The 19,667-nt window shown below is 39.2% G+C and overlaps 2 protein-coding genes across 9 annotated transcripts in view; one reads left to right on the top strand and one right to left on the bottom strand.

The window, feature by feature from the left end:
- Positions 1 to 19,667, bottom strand: part of LOC134742441 (dachshund homolog 1) — a 203,929-nt gene that overhangs the window by 128,432 nt on the left and 55,830 nt on the right. The window lies entirely within an intron of this gene.
- Positions 650 to 19,667, top strand: part of LOC134742860 (prolyl 4-hydroxylase subunit alpha-1) — a 162,655-nt gene continuing 143,637 nt past the window's right edge. Inside the window, exon 1 of the mRNA XM_063676048.1 lies at positions 650 to 653. The gene's annotated coding sequence lies outside the window, so the exon portion shown is untranslated. The remainder of the gene's footprint in view (positions 654 to 19,667) is intronic.

Genomic DNA, 19,667 nt, shown 5'->3' with positions numbered 1-19,667 from the left:
AGACATCATATGATATCTGTTTTCATCAATATAATTTAGTAAGTGACGAATTTCTAAACCTTAGTAAAACACAAAAGCTAATCATACTGAAGTTCCATACATCATAACAGTCGGTCCGTTGTTTGGCTGAAGTCCAAATACACTGGACAATTGAAATGTACGCGTGCTATTGGACCGCGCTGTCAGCCGTACGTTTGATGAAATAATAATCGAAGCACGACGTGCATTCAATTATCGCTGAAAATTGAGGCTCATTAAAATAATAAAACAGCCGGCGGCGGAATCAAATTGAATGATAACAAAAGCTTGTGTTAATTCGAGGCGACAGCGCGTGCTTTTAGTGTCCATTACTGCGCGTACGAGTAGTCTGCCAAAGATGGATAAATGGTGCTAATAATTACGGCTTCTGGTATATTGTGGAGGCAAATGGCGCCACTGATAAATGATAACCATGAAACCATATTTAGTTATCAAAATGCTCTTGGCCGATGCAAAAGTTTAACAAACGCGTTATAACAAATCTAAAATGTTTTAAAGTCAAAGTAGATATGTAAGTAACATGTAAAAAGTATAAACAACAATTCGACAAGGACTGAACCTTCACAACCTTCTTTTTCCTAATACCATAAGAAGACACGACAGTAGTTAACTGAGTAAATTTGAAGCAAATTCACGCAGCAATTATTAGTCCATCCATATGTAATGGTAGCATAAGGCCTGTCCACACGAACGGAAGCCCCTGTTTGAACAATAATAGCGCCGGTGTGTCAGCTCCTCATTGCAACCCCAAATGCAATTGTGTACATTCGTGCGAGTATTGAGTTACAGTAATGCGATGGAAACATTTGCATGTACCGACGCTGATAGTTTGCTGTAGAGGTGTGGAGAGAGCTCGTTCAGTTTCTAACGCTAGAAGTCTCATATGCATAAGAGCTTTAAGGACTCATGCGCCGTTTTGTTACAGCGCAGTGCCCCAGGCAAAGGAGATTTGCGTAAACATGAACAATCACAATACATTGCTCCAGTTACCGACGGATTTTGCCCGCCTTTCGAGGCGTATCCCAGTCAGGAACTAGCTCGCCTCAGGCTTAAGTGCTACCAGGACTACCAGGTATTAAATTGGACTTAAGCAAGAAAGCATTACGACGAAATAAATCAACTCCGTTTATTAAACCTATCCTAACAATTTCTACTGCTTTCTATACTGCAACTGCAAACACACAATTAAGAAAAACATGTAGTATTAAAGTACAGTGTGCGATTAAATAAAATATTGTATTTTGCATTTAAAAAATACATCAAATAGTGTAAGTTGGCACTTACACTATTTATATAATAAATTTGAAAATACGAAGTCTTTCTCCTCAACTTTAACGTCGCGCTGGCTAACTATCACTATCGATGTTATTAAATACGACCAGTTGACAATTGCCGGCCGCCCCACAGTTCCCCTGTTTGGTGACCACTTGGCGTCAGTGTGGCCATCCCGCAAATTGCTCTTTCCCAACAATATTGTCAATAAAACTCATCTGATTCGCAGTTAAACAAGCGAACGACATAATTAATTTATGCGTTGTAATATGGCGCAAACGTTGGCTTTATCCTGTGTAAATTATTAATAGTGCTGGGGTAAAAATTAAGCTTAAATCGAATGGGTAGTTCGGTCGTTTGGACCGTTTTATGTTTACGTATGGAGATCAATTTAGGGTACATTGTCGCGAGTGCGTCATCAATGTAATGCAACAGAACTGTAATTTAGTTTGGTTCAGTTTCAGTTTTACGAGTATTACAATTCAGTCCGTGCGTTTTCGAAGTGCGTAAAAGCAAGTTTTAGAAATAAATATCTATGCCAATCTGATTACTTAAAATTCTGCACTAGAAACTGACAAACGACGCACCGAGTAAATCGCTCAAAATTTAAGTAATCAAAGAACTCTACTTATTATAGAGATCAATTACAAATTGCACATCGTTGAAAATTTATAAACCTTAGGGCCACTTGCACCAATCACTAACCCATTTTTTTTTGTTAGGAGGGAAAATGCATTCCGCATACCACCCGGGTGCGGGGGGTATCCCGAGTGGTTATGTGGGACTCCCGTCTATGCTAATGAGGCCCACGGTGTACCCACTAAAAAACCCCCCATATGCCACCGGTCGGCGCCCTATTGGTGGGGTTACGGGAACGCTTACGTACTCATCCGCGACCCCACCGGCGGCAGCCGCCCACGAGCGGCTCCTTCGCGAATGCCCGAAGGCCCTTCACGCTAGGCGCGCCAGATGGTACGATGCGCCTTCCTCCTCGGCTTCCGTTCTGCATTGTAGCGGACCCCCCCCGAGCCCGCCACAAGGAAGCCACGGGCACCAGAAATTTCCCCGAATTTTACCGAAACTCCTCTTCCTCGACGGCCCACCTTCGGCGCATCACAAGCGGGCTAAACCAGCCCACTTGGAGCGTCCTCCTCGGGCCAGCCTGCGCCTCAAACAGGCCGGCCCTGGTTGCCTCTTCGCTTCACCGTGGGTGACCAAGCCACGGTTACTAAGCCCCTCCACTACGACAAGGTGAGCAACCCGCGGGGGGACAAATCACTAACTCAGGGTTAACCGGTTAAACCATTAAACCAGTATCAAATTCTACTGGTAACCATGGTAACTCCAGGTTTAACCGGTTAACCCCGGGTTAGTGAGAGGTGCATGTGGCACTAAGAGGCCTAAGTACAGTCGCCATCAGATATATCGGAGCGGCCAAGGTGCTCACAAATATCTAAAACCGCCTTTATTGTTAAGGCGTTAGAGTGCGTGTTCAGATATTTTACAAGTTATTGAAATTCATTTGTTTACATTGAAATTCTAATTCATATTTAAAATATGTAAAACTACTTGTAAAATATTTTACCTATATTGTTTCCCAATTTTGTTACTAATGCCACTTAATAAATGATACATTTTCTCTTCATCACACTTAAAAGAGAATTGATCCCCTGCGACTTCCCACTGATGTTGTCTTAAGAGAAAGCGATTACACAAATCTGAAGAAGCTATTAATCCGGCTCGCTGCCCTCGAATGGCATCCCGGTTTGTTTAATAAAATCGCGAATTTACATATCAAAACCTACAAAGGGGCATAATTGGACCCGATGACTTAGAAAACGTAGTGGGTGAGCCCGCCCGCCACCCCGACAACAAACAAAGGAATTATACCCGCCTCAAGAAACTTTTAGCAATGGAAAGCGTCTTAACAAACAAACGCGTGTGTATCTAATGAAATTCCTATGGTTGCATACCATACCCGTGTGAGCGCAAAGCGTTATTAGCGAAATTATTTCGCGAAGTAAAATCTTTGAAGGCGTGTGCTCTCTCGGAAAAGTTGTGAAGAAAATGGGTTGAGATCTTTTTGGGATTTCATTACTTTGTAAGTATGCGGCATGCTGCTAGGCATCTAATTTATTGGGTAGGCGTAGCCGAAGGAACGAATGGGCAGCCAGCATTCGAAGACGGCACAGAATTGCCGAATCACGCCGCTTTGACTCGCCGCCGCGACACGATTCGTTAAGAGACAAATGTTTGGATTCAATCCAACAATTTTTTCGTCTCATAATTAGTGACGGTCTATTTACGCGTTTGATCTGTGGCTGTACGGTAGCCGAGGATTTTTAAGTAATTAAATTCTGTTGTTAATTATAAACTACTTAAGCTAAACGATTTCGTAGGGAGCACAGTTAAATTAGCTACAATGAATTTGCAGGTTTAGCCGTCATCATACCGTCATATTCATGACGTTGCTTTAATAATCTAGGCAATTGAAGTCATATCCATGTCACTACGCAGTTTAGGTACATTTGGCGGGCGCGCCTCCCGGGCAGGCGTATAGCAGTGGGCTGCCGCTCGGCCCGCACGATAGTCGTGTCACGTGGCGCTCGCGCAAAATTGAAAATACGCAGTGGCTTGGAAATATAAATATTGGTTGCCCAGAAACAATATTAGGAACTGACCGACATATTTTCAAAGGAAAACGGCTGTGGCATACTTACCTACTTCCGTGAGAATCAGACATACTTACTATCTCCGGATAAAAATTTTATGTTTACAGAATCAACGTTTGTAATTCCTACATATTTATCTTAAAAATAATAAATCATTAGGTATAGGTACAAAAACTTGTCAAGTGACAACCCCGTGCCGACACTCACAGCTCGGTCATAAAACTGCGGCGCGCAAAGAAGATTCACGGTTCGTGCACGGTTATAAGTTTCAATTTTGCTTGCAGGCGGCGAGTATAGGTATAATTTTATACCTAAATCCGACTTTTGTGAAGGAATGAATTTTCTGTACGGTAGTACTATTAGTTATTCTGTGGCCATGTACGATTAAAATAATGTACTTAGCCGCGTTTGTTACTACATAATATGTTTATCAAATATCCCTACATGTCATGTAGTGATATTTGCAATCAATAAATACTTTTTGTTAAATAAAAAATTTACTCTCGTTTTATGAACCTTAATACCAAATGGACATGAAATTTCATTTGTACATTTCACGACCACTAAAAAGTTGTACTATTATAACTTTTTGTCCGAAAACATCACAGTTAATAGGTACAGAAGCGCCAAAGAACCAATGAATGGAATGTGACCGAAACTGACGCCGCGCCGGTGGCTACTCAATTCCGCCTTTTTCTGGCAGAAGTTTTGGGAACCTTACGTAAAAATTGTAAGCAAGCCGAATCGCTTAGTGACGCGTTTCAGGTTTCCTCTGCGATGGGAAAGTCTAAAAAGAAATAATTATTACCTACCTAAATATATCCGATTGAAATTAATAATCATTAACTGACTTCAAAAAAGGAAAAGGTTATATATCATAGTGTAATCAAATGGGTTTTAAACTTTAATAGATTTAATTAATCGGAGGTAACGCAAGCGTGAAGGAGCGTTTCACCCGTCGCGAGTGGAGTTGATTCTTGGCTGCCATCAATCGAGTGCTATCGATTCCGACGCGTCGCGATGAATTATCGAATCTATTAGCTCGCGAGATTACTGGATTCCATGACTCGACGAAGTAATGTTTAGACAAGTTATTACAAAGTAAAATATTTTTATAATGTTTGGAATCATTAACTCTATTTGCGTGTTGTGTGACATGTGAGCTAATTCATATAAAATAATAAAAAAGTAAAATTAATACGAAAGTAGGTACAACTGCAAAAGATAGGTACTCAACTCAAGGCATTCTGTATCTTATGAAGATGCAGCCAGAAAGGTGACTATTGGAACCTCACTTATAGTTGAACGAATCCACCAGCTAGGTCTTGAGGTGTCCCTACCAAAGACGGAAGCTCTTCTTTTCCATGGCCCGAGAAGAGGACCCCCTCGCAATGCCCATATTAGGGTATATGAGGAGGTTGTGGCGGTTAAGGCCCAAATTAAATACCTAGGCCTTAATCGAATTTAAACTGTTGTGAGACATACTAACAATAAATAATTTCACATAAGTTTCACACAATTTTTAATAAGTGTTAGGTGACTCAATCCCAAACACACCACTATGCCTGCCCACAACGATAGCGCAAGACCTCCCCCAACCGGCTTTCTCGGCACAGCGGGCGACGCGGCGCGCGGCAGTATTCAATACACGGTCGTCGTGAACGCTGCTCGCACTATTAGTGCTTGAGAAAGGAGACCTAGCCTCTCCGAAACATGTCGCGCGAGTGACTAAAACAAGTGAGTCTAAACCGTGATATTATTTAACCTAGGCCTTATTCTAGATGGCCGTTGGCAATTTAAGGCCCATTTCGCCAGTCTTGCCCCTAGGCTGATGTCTGCTGCCGCAGCCCTCAGCCGGCTGCTTCCTAAACTTTGGTGAACCGAACGCCACATGTAGGCTACTTTACTCTCGCGTCCTGCGGAGTATGACTCTATATGGCGCTCCTATATGGGTAGATGCCCTTTCTGCTGATAGGGCTTTACTGCGCAGGCCACAGAGGGCAATATCATTGAGAGTCGTCCGCGGGTATCGTACGGTATCCTTTACAGCGGCAACGATCTTGGCTGCAGACCCTCCCAGGCATCTGCGAGCTTACATTCTTGCGGAGGTCCACCATTACAGGGCTGGGAGAAGAGCGGCTGCAGAGTTCCCCGACGGAGAAGAAGTGCGAAACATCCGGGCATTAGCCCAAGTAGAGACAATTCGCCGCTGGAGGGTAGGGCTGACGACGGTAGGGGCAGTACTGCCGCATCTGGAACGCTGGGTAGAAAGGCGCCCACAATGTCTGCGGCCCATGGGCCGGCTGCCGGGGGCGTACGCAGTCGAATGCTGATAGTGATCCTGCGGCGCTCCTCTACAAGGCGGAGTCGGTATTCGTTGGTGGTTTGAGACGGTAGTCCTACCACTGATTAGTCCGTCATCGCTCCTGGCTCCCCCGGGCCCGGTGGCATGCATCAACGCATTTCCCCATTCGTAAAAACAAAAGGTACTCAAGGCAATTCATATATCTACGAACTGAAAATTATTTTCATAACTTAATATTAGGCTTAGGTAAAGCAGTCGTTAAGTGTAAAAAAAAACTTTAGTTTGTATTAGGTAGTTTATAGCGATAAAGTATATAGGTCAGAAAAAACTCATTCACCAGGTCTTTTTCTTTTAATGATTCATCGACATCCCATTACGCCAAGAAAGTTTCTTGTGTAATAAATGTGGCATTATCGCCTAGTCTTTTCGTTGGTAAGTCTGTGCGAAGGCGGCCGGGGCAGACGATTTGTACTAATTATAACGCGCGAATAGAGCTCGATACGATTAGCTTTCCTCTCGCGACGCACAACTCACGCGTATATAAATAATATTAATTTATTAGAACATAGCGAAACTCTCTTCACTTGGGTGATGAATGACTGATGATAAATCTCCGATACCTATGAAAATTGAAATTAGTCATTAATGTCATCATATTAGCATTTAGAAATAAGTTCCAATAGTTACTAGTTTCACTAATATGAAAGCTTCTGGTTCTTAAAATTACACGTCAAGACATAAAGAATATTTATTATATAATATTGTCTTCGGTTACCGCTATAGTTACTCATGAAATAAAACTATAAACTTTATTATGGCGTATATATATATATATATATATCTCTTTACTTGAAAATAGTTGTAATGTATAACTAGCCTTATGAACCGATTTTGCATGTATAACCAGCCTTAAAGTTTATAGTCTATGATGGTTCATTATTTTTAGTATGTGGGTATTTTTCCACTTTGTAGTTTTTCCTCGGTCACCCGTTGACCACGAACGCTGTAAAGGGTTCGAAACGTCGTGATGTATTATAAATTCAATATACGCGATATAATCCGTTTTCATAGTTTTATTTCATGAATATTTATTATAATTAACATACGTATAATAAGAACGTACTTAATTAAGTATTAAAGCCTTAATCAATCACCACCAGAACCACCACGAACTCACCACCTCCGCAATCAAACCACCATTTACATCGATTACTTCATGCATGCACGTATTGCACGTGTAGGAAACCCGACACGTCGCAGGACAAAAGAACAAGTGTCAACGCACAAGATGCCCCTATGTCCTGTGCCCATTATGCAGGCATAATGGATAAGCTCTTTGTAATTTTGGTAGAAACAATAAATAGAGTGCACTCGCGGTAAGTGTACCAAGTGCATGCTCCGCTGTAAACATTGATTATAAAAAAATTATAAAAACTTTTGATAACTTTTTACCTTTTTCCAAAAGGTTGTGTGTCCAAATAACGTTAACGGGAACTTCTGAGGTGCAGGATAATTTATAAAGATGACGCCAAATTTGTACTGTGATGTATCAATCCGCGCCAGCAAGTACCTACTAACTAAGCCCAACTCTTTAGTCAGCTGGTATAAGGTAACAGAAAGTATATGTTTTTTCTTTACAACATGGTTTCGAACCTGTAATACATATATACATTTTACAACCACCAGAATTTACGATCACTCGCACCATTATTAGATTAAATGCATAGTCGGCAGTTAAAGAACAATGACTCTAAGAAGTAAATTGAAATATTCGAAAACTTCCCTCATAAGAAACCTTTCAAACCCAATTAATGTCGATATTACGAACCCCTAAAGAGTTGGAAACACGAAATGGAATTACGCATTCCCCTAAAAGTCGCCATTAGAATTAGAGCCACAATTTATTCCGCACTGGGGCCCAATATTTCCGGATTTCCGGGATCACTGTTCTGGTTTACAACTGCAGACTGAACGGCCACTTAAATACTTGTTTTGCTAAGGGAATTTCATTTTGGATAAGTTATTTTAAAGTTATACTTAGTATGCTTATATAGACTGGATAGTTATATTATGTTAGAAAAGTCAAATGTAATGTTTAAATACAAACAGCTGCAAAATATAAAGGAACTCACTATATGAACGAAATTGATTCGTAATGTGCGTATACACTTTTGCAGCTCATTGAACCTACTAATAAAAAAAAGTTTAAAACAATGGAAACTAATAAAACTGATAATTATAAAAAAATCGCTGTCGATTATCTAATACGTTGACATATTTCCACGGTGACCCAAGGTTCCATTTCGTTGAACGCATACGCATACGCAGACCTTCTAACAATTTTGTTTAAAAAAATAGTCACATACGTCCCCGGACAAAGGCAACCAAGCCTAATGTTCGTTTAAATTTGGTATCTGTACAATCCTAGAACCCATAATGTCTCTTAGATTTTTAAATTAGTGATGTGTTTGTTGGAGTGATGTTATCTCTGTGTTTTTGTTTGTGCTAAAAGTGTTTGGCTATAGCCGGTGATGCATATATGCAGTGCCGGAATTCATTTGTATGTCCGTTGAGCAACCAGATCTCAGTGTGGTCAAACATAAACAATCATCGAAGTTTTATATTGGAGTTGCCCAAATTATTTATACATAGGTGCAAGATGAAAAACTGTAGCACAAAAATAGAAATACGAGTAAATTATGATATATATAAGCGTGACCGTAGCCTGAGATCTTACAAATCCCAGAAGTAAGTACTTACTAAGTTTTGGGGCGTCCATAAGTCGGATATTTATGAACGATACGGATATTTATGAACATGAACGGAACAAAAGAGAACATACCTACCGTTCACAGTGTTCAGTGCATAAGACGAATGAATAATATTTGGTGGCGTTTTTTTTGTCAGCTTAAAACATAGAGTCAAGTGCTCGAGTGTTGCCTGTTGTTTTGTTGCTTTCTTGCGGTGTTGATTGATAAGGGTGATTACTTCTTAGTGTTGTAGTATGTAGTTGTAGATATACACACACACCGTATATCGGCACTGCCCCACTCCAAGTGATGATAAAAGTTATCATACATATAATACAACCTAATATGCCCATAATACATGGAAGCGGAGCTAAACACAATGATTGCGCCTGACATGGCAAAAGTATGTGGATAAAGTTAAAAAAATTAATACGTAATATCTAAGATTAGTTAAGTCCCCAATACCAGGCGAGCGCTACTACGACTTAAACCCCAGAAATTATGGAACAAACAGTCAACACACTGAGATAAATGTTACTGATTTAATCCAACCCGGACCATCACGAGCTCACGAAATTCTAAGGACAATCTCCGTGCAAATTCGAATATTTACATAGCGCGGCATCGCCATTGCTGCCATCATCCCGCTGTCATACAAAACCCTTACTTTACAGAAGAATATTGTTTGGAGACTAGCGAGGCTACAGCAGAAAATACTTTCTGCATCCTCAAAGGGTTGGCCCTAGCAAATGGCAACGGACAGTGGCGGGTAAGAAACTAAGAAAGTACGAAAGCCCTATAAGAAAAACGAAAAGACCTTGAAGAAAGTCAGTCACGATTTAATTAATACCGAAGACCCAGCCTGATGATAACGACGGACTAGTGATTGAACACCCCACGTGAAAATTACAATCGGCTTTACAGCAAACCTAAGAACAACGAACGCAACTTAATCGCAGTCACCATCCCTTCGTATATATTTACACTAGTCTATCTTCCTTACACTGGGCACGATGCTGGTATTCGGTCTGGTTCTTCTACTCCCGTCAACTCCTATCCTCGACTGCACCAGCCCCACACTCCCCACCTGTATTATTGGCTCGCCGGTGTCTCGGGCAGGAGGGTCAGTTGTGCATGCCGGGGCGGCAGGTAATGGAAGGTGTACACGAGTAGGCCCGGATACACGTCCTAGCTCGGAACGGGTTTGTCTGGACGGACGCTGTTAGCGTACCGTAGCATACGCCTCTGACCGACGGCCTGGCTCGTACCAGCACGTGCATTTAAGCCAGCTCGACGAACCTTTCCGTCCCTCCCTCTCTTGTGTGACCAACGCTTCTGCGTCCTTGCAGCAGAACTGCTTTCTGACGCAGTCACTACACGGACGGATACGGATACGGAAAAAAAATTGTCAAATACTCGAGTATCTCTTATTAATTTATTAGGTAAACCACTGCATCTACACCACATCCCTATACTCCTAAAATAACTTCAGCTTACCTATAGAACAGTAAAACGATCCTAAACGGCAGCGGGGACATGAAAACACATTAATTTATGGGTACCATCATCGCAAACTTTTTAAGCCGTAACTGTCTTGAGTAACTTTTACATTAAGGCCCGCGCCCGAACGCCAATTAGATCTATTCCGTTTACTTCTGTTACACCTCACCGTTTGCTGCATTCAGCTTTATAACAGTTCGAGCTATTTATTATGGTAATAGTTTCTCTCTTGTCTTTACTTTGTAAATTCGCGAGAAGTACAAAAGGAAAATCTTGTGTGGTAAAGTTTTTTGAACTACTTAACGATGTTGGAAACAATATGTATTTATAACTAAACTTCAGTTACCTCCCTAGGTCTTCCAGCGGATGCAACGCGCATCCACACACTTCAGAAACGGTTGTATTCAAATGATTAAAGCTTCATTTACTCAACAATGTAATCATCGAGCCCAATAAACATTTCAAAACAAGCTGGCTGTCAAATAAATCCAGCAAATATTTTAATGGCTTCGTACATTTTCTCTGTTTATTGGCATTATAAAAGCGTTCGCGTAAAACCTGAACCAACCCTTGCTGGACAAAGTCTCATGCCGAACTATAAAATAAATCTAGCAAGTTATCGTCCACAATAAACAGTCGCCGCGGAAGGCTATCGCCAATTCCCACGCAAAGTTGCTGTTAATAAAAGCAACAAAATTATATATTCAAGAGTTAGGAGGTGGTGGTATGGCAGTTAGGGCTTTCTACGTGGTCCGGGTTACAATGCAAATTGCTGTAGAGGGGTGCGCCGATGCCCTCTAACTGTGCGACTCGCAAAGATGGCCGCCGTAATGGCGAAATGAAATTATTAAGCATTGTCTTGTGAAATCGGCCGCAGTCGACACCTGAGTCTTCTGCCCGCGCACTTAGCGTGGATATTCCCAGCCCGGCCCGGAGGGTCGCTAAGCCTCCGTCTTGCATCTTATTAAAAATATATCTTACTTCGTTCCTAACCACTTTACCCACAAAATGCGAAAATATTAGTGGATTTCAATTATTCAATATTTATGCGATATAATTTGATAAAAACACTGACCAAAGTTTTCAATATGAATTATGTTTGTAAGCTATGGTAAGTTATGCGAAACGTTAATCCCAGATGCGATATTTTAGTTTGAAAGCCGATTAGGAGTATGCCCCGGTCGCGCCGAGTTTTTATTGTTTTTATCCCAGTAGTGATACGCGGATCCATCCAATTCCAACGCAAAGACATTACCCACCCGCAGCCCCATGAAAGCTTTGTATTAAAATTTAAATCTACTTCGCAAAGTGTGTTTTATACACGTGCTCTTGCAATTTTGATCGTTCATAAAGCCTCAAAACAGCTTCTATTATTACGCTACCTTTGCGGTATTGGGTGTTACACATCTCCCCGTTCCTGATGGTAACTCGACGAAGTCTCCCATGAATACGGTATGCATAACGTTAATATATTATAGATGGTTTAATTACTCGTTTGTGGTACAGTTGCGGTTGCTCTGTTAATGTTTCTGTTCGTTTACATTTAAATGCGTTTGTGCGTATTTATGAACTAATAAAGTGTCTAACAAAAGGTGTATATACTTCAACATTAATATGTAGTACCTATTAATGTATATAGCTAGCTGAGTTAGAATACTTAAAATAAATACTACACTCTTTGTGCATTGATACCTTTCCAGGCAGTGTAAAACTTGCATGTCTCATATTAAATCGATGTCCAATTACCAATAATATAAAACTAACAAACGTCATTTCAAATCGGTTGTAGTAGCAAAGCCAGCGTCCCTCTATTTATAGGGCGAATGAAATTCCTCTTTAATCCAACGCATGCCCACTCCGTGTTTTTAATTTCACACAAAAAATGGCTTCGAGGCGGTGATCAATCAAAACTCCCGTTTCTTTTTTTCTATACTTCATGGCAATACACTTTCGCCTCTCTGCAACCGCTATAAACTGCCTTTACATTGTTTGCAAAAAGGAAATGGATACGTTTTAAATTAAATTAGGGGACCGCGAACATGACCGGAGGTTGAAATTAGCGATGACATCGACTACACTGACTTATTAACCACGAATATCTTTCGGAGATAATACTCGTAGATGTGAACGAATTAACAATTATTTCACCAACATATTTTAATTTACAAAAAATCTTAACCTGTATTTGACATTACTCACAGTTCATCTCGCTTAGGTATTGGTGCGAGATTCAGATTTTTTAAGTTCCAATTTGCCTCCAGTGTTATATGAACTCGAGATCTGTAACAGCTTTACGTATTTAAAAGAGCGCACTTATACTAGAGTCCGACCCAAGTTTCGGTTTCGGCAGGTTTCCGCCGAAGGTTCTGTTTCGGCCGAAAAACTGCCGAACCTATCGGCCGCGCCGAAACTGTATTTAATTTTCGGCAGTGTCCGGCCAAAGTTTCCATTTCGGTTTCGGCATAAAAATCATGTTTCGGCCGAATGTTCTGCTTCAACCGAATCTTCGGTTTCGGGTTTGGCAAAAAATCCGGTTTCGGTGGGACACTAACTTATACTGGTCCGCGTTACCCTTCATCTTATCCGTGCTCGGTAAGCGATTGAGTTGACTGACATCCCAGGAACAGGGTTAGACGCAGTGATAGTTAACGATAGAATTGGCATTAAATATTTGTCAGTACAGTACAGTATATGTACGTTTATTTATACGTTTGTATTAAAAACTGTAATAGATGTCATATATTAAAGAAAACGTGACGAAGCCCTCCAGTGGTGGTGGTGGTGGAAAAACACAAATCAAAATATTTAATAAAATTATTTGATTTGTTCTCAAACTTGTTTATACGTTTGTATATTTATACGTTTCAATTATGCAATAATTCTTTAAACAAAGAATATATGTATAATAGTTATATAATATTTTAATATTTTTCAAAATTAATTTCTGAATTCTTGTTTAATCACTACATAGTATAAAACAAAGTCGCTTTCTACTGTTTGTCCGTCTGTCCCTATGTATGCTTAGATCTTTAAAACTACCCAACGGATTTTGATGCGGTTTTTTTAATAGATAGAGTGATTCAAGAGGAAGGTTTATATGTATAATTTGTAAAGGTTTTGTGTAAATTTATTTTCTAACATGCAGATACGTCTGCGAGCGATACTCCAAATTTTATATTAAAGGAAAAAATGGAAAAAGTTACGTCCTGCCGGAAGCGTAACTTTTTCAATTTTTTTCCTTTAATATAAAAAATATTGTGTAAATTTGTTGAAGTACCCGTGCGAAGCCGGGGCGAGTCGCTAGTTAAGTAATGAATGCTTCTATGATTTCTTTGTGGGGTGTATCTACAAACTTCTTATTGACGTATTCCGTTTGTGGTACAGTCAGCAACAAATAGAATAGATAGTGACGGCCAAAGTAGCTAAATATATCATAACGCACCTTTGTTGCCGTAGTAATAAGGATGTGTACCGGCTACCGGACCGGCCTGGGTGTATATTTGGCCACTTTGGTCGTCACTATCTATTTAATGCTGACTGTACGTATATGTGTTTTTGGTTATGAAAATTTCTTTATCAAAATAAAGACAAGATAATCATGAATTTGGTGATGTTAGTGCAGTGGAAACGTGCTTACAGTTTTTTTTTTGTACGCACTTAAATACATTTAAAATATCCTGTCCATTGTCCCGTTCGTAGCTCTACTTTTCAATTTGACGAAAGGCACAGAGAGCCCTCGGAGTCGCATGTAAATAAACACTCTTTGCCTTCGTGATCATTCGGCCTCGATCGGCCTCGTTCGCCCTGGGTACGGATTACATGTGTTTTATTCAGATGTGCTAATTGCTACCCCGATTTTTTACTGACTGTACTAGTCTTGAAATTTGCTAGGATATTATGGCTAAAACTGCTATAAGCATATAGCTGTATGTATATGTTTTCGTTTCAAGTAGATACAATAAAGTTAAACATATATGTCAATAATCCAGAAAATATAAACACAGGTACGGTACGTCACAAACAATCAATAATACTCAGGCTTCAATCTTGTATATTTATTTATTTATCGACTGTAGGAAACCAACATTTGATTCTAAGTTATGGTCGTAAGTCGTAATGGATGTTTTCTATGTATCTACATATTAAATGTCGAACGCATTCGGTGTGCATGTGCACCGACCTAACCTGTTTAGTATTGTCGCTTCGTACCAACCAACAGATGAACTGTTGCTGCTGCTTTCCTTAGTATAGGATAGCCACAAAATCTGTGTTATTTATTTGTTTTATTTTTATTTATTCTAAAAACACATTTTTACCAGCAATAAACAGAGATGTTATATTCATATAGAAAAGGTAGTTCAGGTGTTTATTTGTATACAAGGTGAAAGTTTTAATTTATCTCGAAAACGGGTCGAAAATTTGGTTGCGGTTTTCTATTAAGTGATACAGCAGCAATTTAACAGATTTACCTCGCTAAAGGGTGCTTGCTGGTGTCTTATTTTAAATTAAGAGGTACATGTATATGATCAGATATATTGGTTAATATTAAAAAGATGTTTATTTACTGAAGAGTTAATTGAAGAAAAGATCTATGAAGAGCTTTCATTAAGCAAGGATACAAGATACAACTAAAATCTTTACTATCAAGATGGCTTAGACGCTCGCTGCTTTAAGATTAGCCCCCTATTTGTCATACATACTCGTACGTACAACGAACAAATATCAAGACCGCTCAGTCGCGTGATTAACTCCGGCTCATATTTGCCTTACGAATGGCTCCTCATTCAGATGGTTGCACGAAGCCCTGTGCACTCATCTCAAATATAAACGAAAAGCTTTCATTCTCGTGAATGACTAAGGCCCGGACAAAATCGAAAAAACTAAGAGATAAAACCCAACGCACATGGACGAACGCGTCTGACTGATAATTTCATCTTGAAGTACTTCAAATCTCAAAATCTTTTAATGTCACATGCTTTTACAATGGCATATGAAAGAAATGCTCGTTTTTTTCTCTTAAAAGATAAGATTACGTAAACTTCAGTTTCCAATGTGTACGAAATCCGATTAAAAAACACGCAACGGTGGTTTTAAAGAGCACTCGAGGCGCAACACTCCCACACTTGTACAAAGGTCTTGGAGATGTTTCGGCGCATTTTTTGCCCCACCTTTGTGTATAGGTATGTGTATGTGTGTGTCGCCTTCAGAAATTAGCTGTCGCGTAATCCATTTGTAATATCATTCATAGGTATAATCCCTTTTAGGGATCGCAGAAAAGATAAGGACCATTAATTACAATTTACATGTAACAATATCTATTGAAACTCAATGGTTTCAATTATCTATTGGGTTTTTTATTACACACAACTAATTATTAAAGAAAACGGGGTTACTGTACGTGTACGTATATATTAATGTTAACTGTTTGTGGCATAAATGTAAATTTTCAGTAATTATTAAAATTTTGAAAACTATGACTCAAAAAATAACCCAAGACAACTTAAAGTAATAAAGTAGTAATTTTCCACAAAGTTCGGAAGCGACTGTAACACGTACTGAACAAACAAAGAAACACATTACAAAGCCATAAACCGGGCAACAAAGGCACCGCCGAGCTCGTGTTGAAACTGATCCATCATGTCGCCTTTTGAAATACAAAAAACTCGTACGATCCACACAACAGATGTTTTTTGTAAAAAAAACACCCCTCGACCCCTCACCTTATCTTACTATCCTAACAGTCTAAATGCTAATAATGCATTTTTTAAATTAATTTAGTCGTCCTTATGATGAATTGTGACTAAAATGACTATGGATTAATTATCTTATAAAAATTCCTAAAAAACTCATTCCTATTGCAATATATTTTGACAGGTGGTCGAATTTTAACCCCGAAAAGTAATTGAGTTACAAACATAATTTATACACCAACCATTATCGTAGTAAGTTTTAAAACTTTGAATTGATTGCGTTGAATCTAACTCTAATTTTGTCACACTAATTCGTTAAATTGTATTTTACTGATAGATGTGTTCAATTTCCAGGATAAGTTTATCATTAAGTTGTTAATATCAACGAAACACAGCCAGTATCAGAAAGCAAACACAATATCGACCAATAAAGAGAGCACATATATATCATGTATAGGTATCAATATGCGAAATTCCTATTAGATTTCAAACAAATGAATGCGATAAACCAACCGTTATTGAAGTTGCTTATCTATGTAATTAGAAAGAAACTAATCTGTTACCATTTGTGTTTATAATGGGAACCTGTGAGTGCCATGCTGTCGCGTCTGATAACGGTGTGCCACATATATAGTTATTAGTTATCAGTTTTATAGAAATCTAGGAATATTCACATGTCAACATGTTATAAGTAGGTCCTGGGTAACTTGAAATGTAATCAGTGTCATCAACAACTTCTTAAATTGGAGAAAATCTCTTTTGACTTCTTATGCTCGTTAAGTTGGTAATTGTATTCGTACTAGGTGTATCCTTTATTAATATAGATGTATTATGCACTTAAGTAGATAACAATAAAGTATTGTTTTTCCTAAGGCTAAAACAATCAGGCCTGCAGAAAGTCACACAGTTAAATATGATAAACACAGTTTTTCCCCCTCACTAGCTCTGAAAGCCGTCTTTTATCCTTTAAAACAAAGCCGGGAAAAACGCATTTTATCCACTAGTGGGGAAAGTAATTTGAGCTTGGATAGAGCGTGTTTAAGTAGCTCATAATAATGGTTCGTTCGATATTAATTATCATTAAAAAAATGGTTTGAGGATTTAATAAAAAATACCAAATTTAGCTTTATTTAATGATTTTAAGTCATAAACCTTAAATTCCATAAGAAACATTTGTTTTTTCAAATTATGTTGAATGTAATTCTGAAGTTGAACGCACAAGTTGAGTCGATGCAATTTCAAAACGCATCGTCAGAAATGTCAACATTGTCAACAAAATTTTTCTCACCGACTCCGACACGTAATAATACAACTTCCAGAGCTTTCTGTTATAATATCGTATTTTCGTAAAAAAACCGGCCAAGTGCGAGTCGGACTCGCGTTCCAAGGGTTCCGTACATTACACAATTTAAACAAAGTATTTAAAAACCCGTAGGGATCGGATCAAAACTAAGTAATTAAGTCCAACTCACGCTTGACTGCACATTTCTAATAGGTTTTCCTGTGATCTATAGGTAAAGATCTATTTTGGGTGTTTTTTTTTTTTCAAAATTTTAGACCCAGTAGTTTCGGAGATAAAGGGGGGGGGGGATGGTCATTTTTTGACTTTTTTCTTTAATAACTTCTAACCTGTTTATCCTAAAATTATAAAATATATATATATATATATATATATTTGAGATTCTCACAACGAACTCTTTCATTTGATATGTAACACGATATAGTTTGAAAATAGTTATTTGTTATACAAGGGTGCAAAGTTGTATTTTACCCGCGAGTGTAGAATTGAAACACAAGCAAGCGAAAGGATTCTATAGGTGAACCACGAGCGAAGCGAGTGGTTCTAAAATAGAATCCTGAGCGTAGCGAGTGTTTCAACACACGAGAAGTAAAATACATTTGCGCCCGTGTATAACACAAAACTTTTCACCTCACTATAGCGAGGAAAATGCAACATCCACAGGCGTTAGATCATCTTCATCACTGGAATCACTCATTTCTTTACGATATTATAACAGAAAACTCTGGAAGTTGTGTATTTTTACGCGAGTCGGTGAGAAAAGTTTTTTAGTAAAAAATTTGTTGACAATGTTGACATTTCTGACGTATGAAATGTTAACGATGCGTTTTGGAATTGCATCGACTCAACTTGTGCGTTCAGAATTATATTTAACATCATTATAAAAAAACAAACGTTTCTTATGGAATTTTAAGGTTTATGACTTAAAATCATTAAATAAAGCTAAATTTGGTATTTTTCATTAGATTCTCAAACCATTTATTTAATGATAATTAATATCGAACGAATCATTATCATAAACGATTTACGTTTTGTTATCTGTCAAGCTACTTAAACACGCGCCATCCAAGGTCAAATTACTTTCCCCACTAGTGGATAAAACGCGTTTTTCCCCGCTTGTATTGAAGGATAAAAGACAACCCCTTGAGGCATTGTACCAAGGATGCTGGCGGCATTTCCTCGCTGTATCGCAATGCTGATACGTTGTGCGAGGAAGCCGCCAGCTCTTCGGTCACCAGTTACGTCAACCAGACGCTTCGCGATTTCTGCAAACAACTTGTGCGCGCTGGGACTTCATGGACCTAGAGTTTTAACTCCAACTTTTACTTCTCGTGTGTTGAAACACTCGCGGGTAAAATACAACTTTGCACCCTTGTGTAACAAATAACTATTTCCCCTCACTAGCTCGGAAAGTTGTCTTTTATCCTTTAAAACAAGCGGGGAAAAACGCATTTTATCCACTAGTGGGGAAAGTAATTTGACCTTGGATGGAGCGTGTTTAAGTAGCTTGACAGATAACAAAACGTAAAACGCTCATAATAATGATTCGTTCGATATTAATTATCATTAAATAAATTGTTTGAGCTAATGAAGGGGGACCTTCCAATGTCACTAAAGCGTAAACTCGTTGACATGTGTATTCTGCCTGTCCTAACCTACGGTGCCCAAACTTGGTCGCTCACCGAGAGTCAGAAGTCCAAATTGAAGGTTTGCCAGAGAGCAATGGAGCGCAGCATTCTAGGTGTCACAAGGATGGATCGCATCCGAAACACTACACTGCGCTCCAGAACAGGCATAGCTGACGTAGGGGAGAAGACCGCTAGGCTGAAGTGGGACTGGGCAGGTCACGTCTGCCGCATGCATCCGGATAGGTGGGCTAGTATAGCCACCAAGTGGATGCCGCAAAAGAAGCGCGGACGTGGCAGGCCCAGGCGGAGATGGCGGGACGACTTAGACACCTTCACTAATAACTGGCCGGAAACAGCTCAACAACGGGAGTCATGAAAATCTAAGGGAGAGGCCTTTGCCCAGCAGTGGGATACTACAGGTTATTAAAAAAAAAAAATTGTTTGAGAATCTAATAAAAAATATCAAATTTAGCTTTATTTAATGATTTTATGGCATAAACCTTAAAGTTCC

The sequence above is a fragment of the Cydia strobilella genome, chromosome 1 (genome assembly GCF_947568885.1).
Source record: "Cydia strobilella chromosome 1, ilCydStro3.1, whole genome shotgun sequence".
NCBI classification, from domain to species: Eukaryota; Metazoa; Arthropoda; class Insecta; order Lepidoptera; family Tortricidae; genus Cydia; species Cydia strobilella.
Note: the sequence above shows the minus strand (reverse complement) of the source record. Positions and strands in the feature narration are given on the sequence as shown.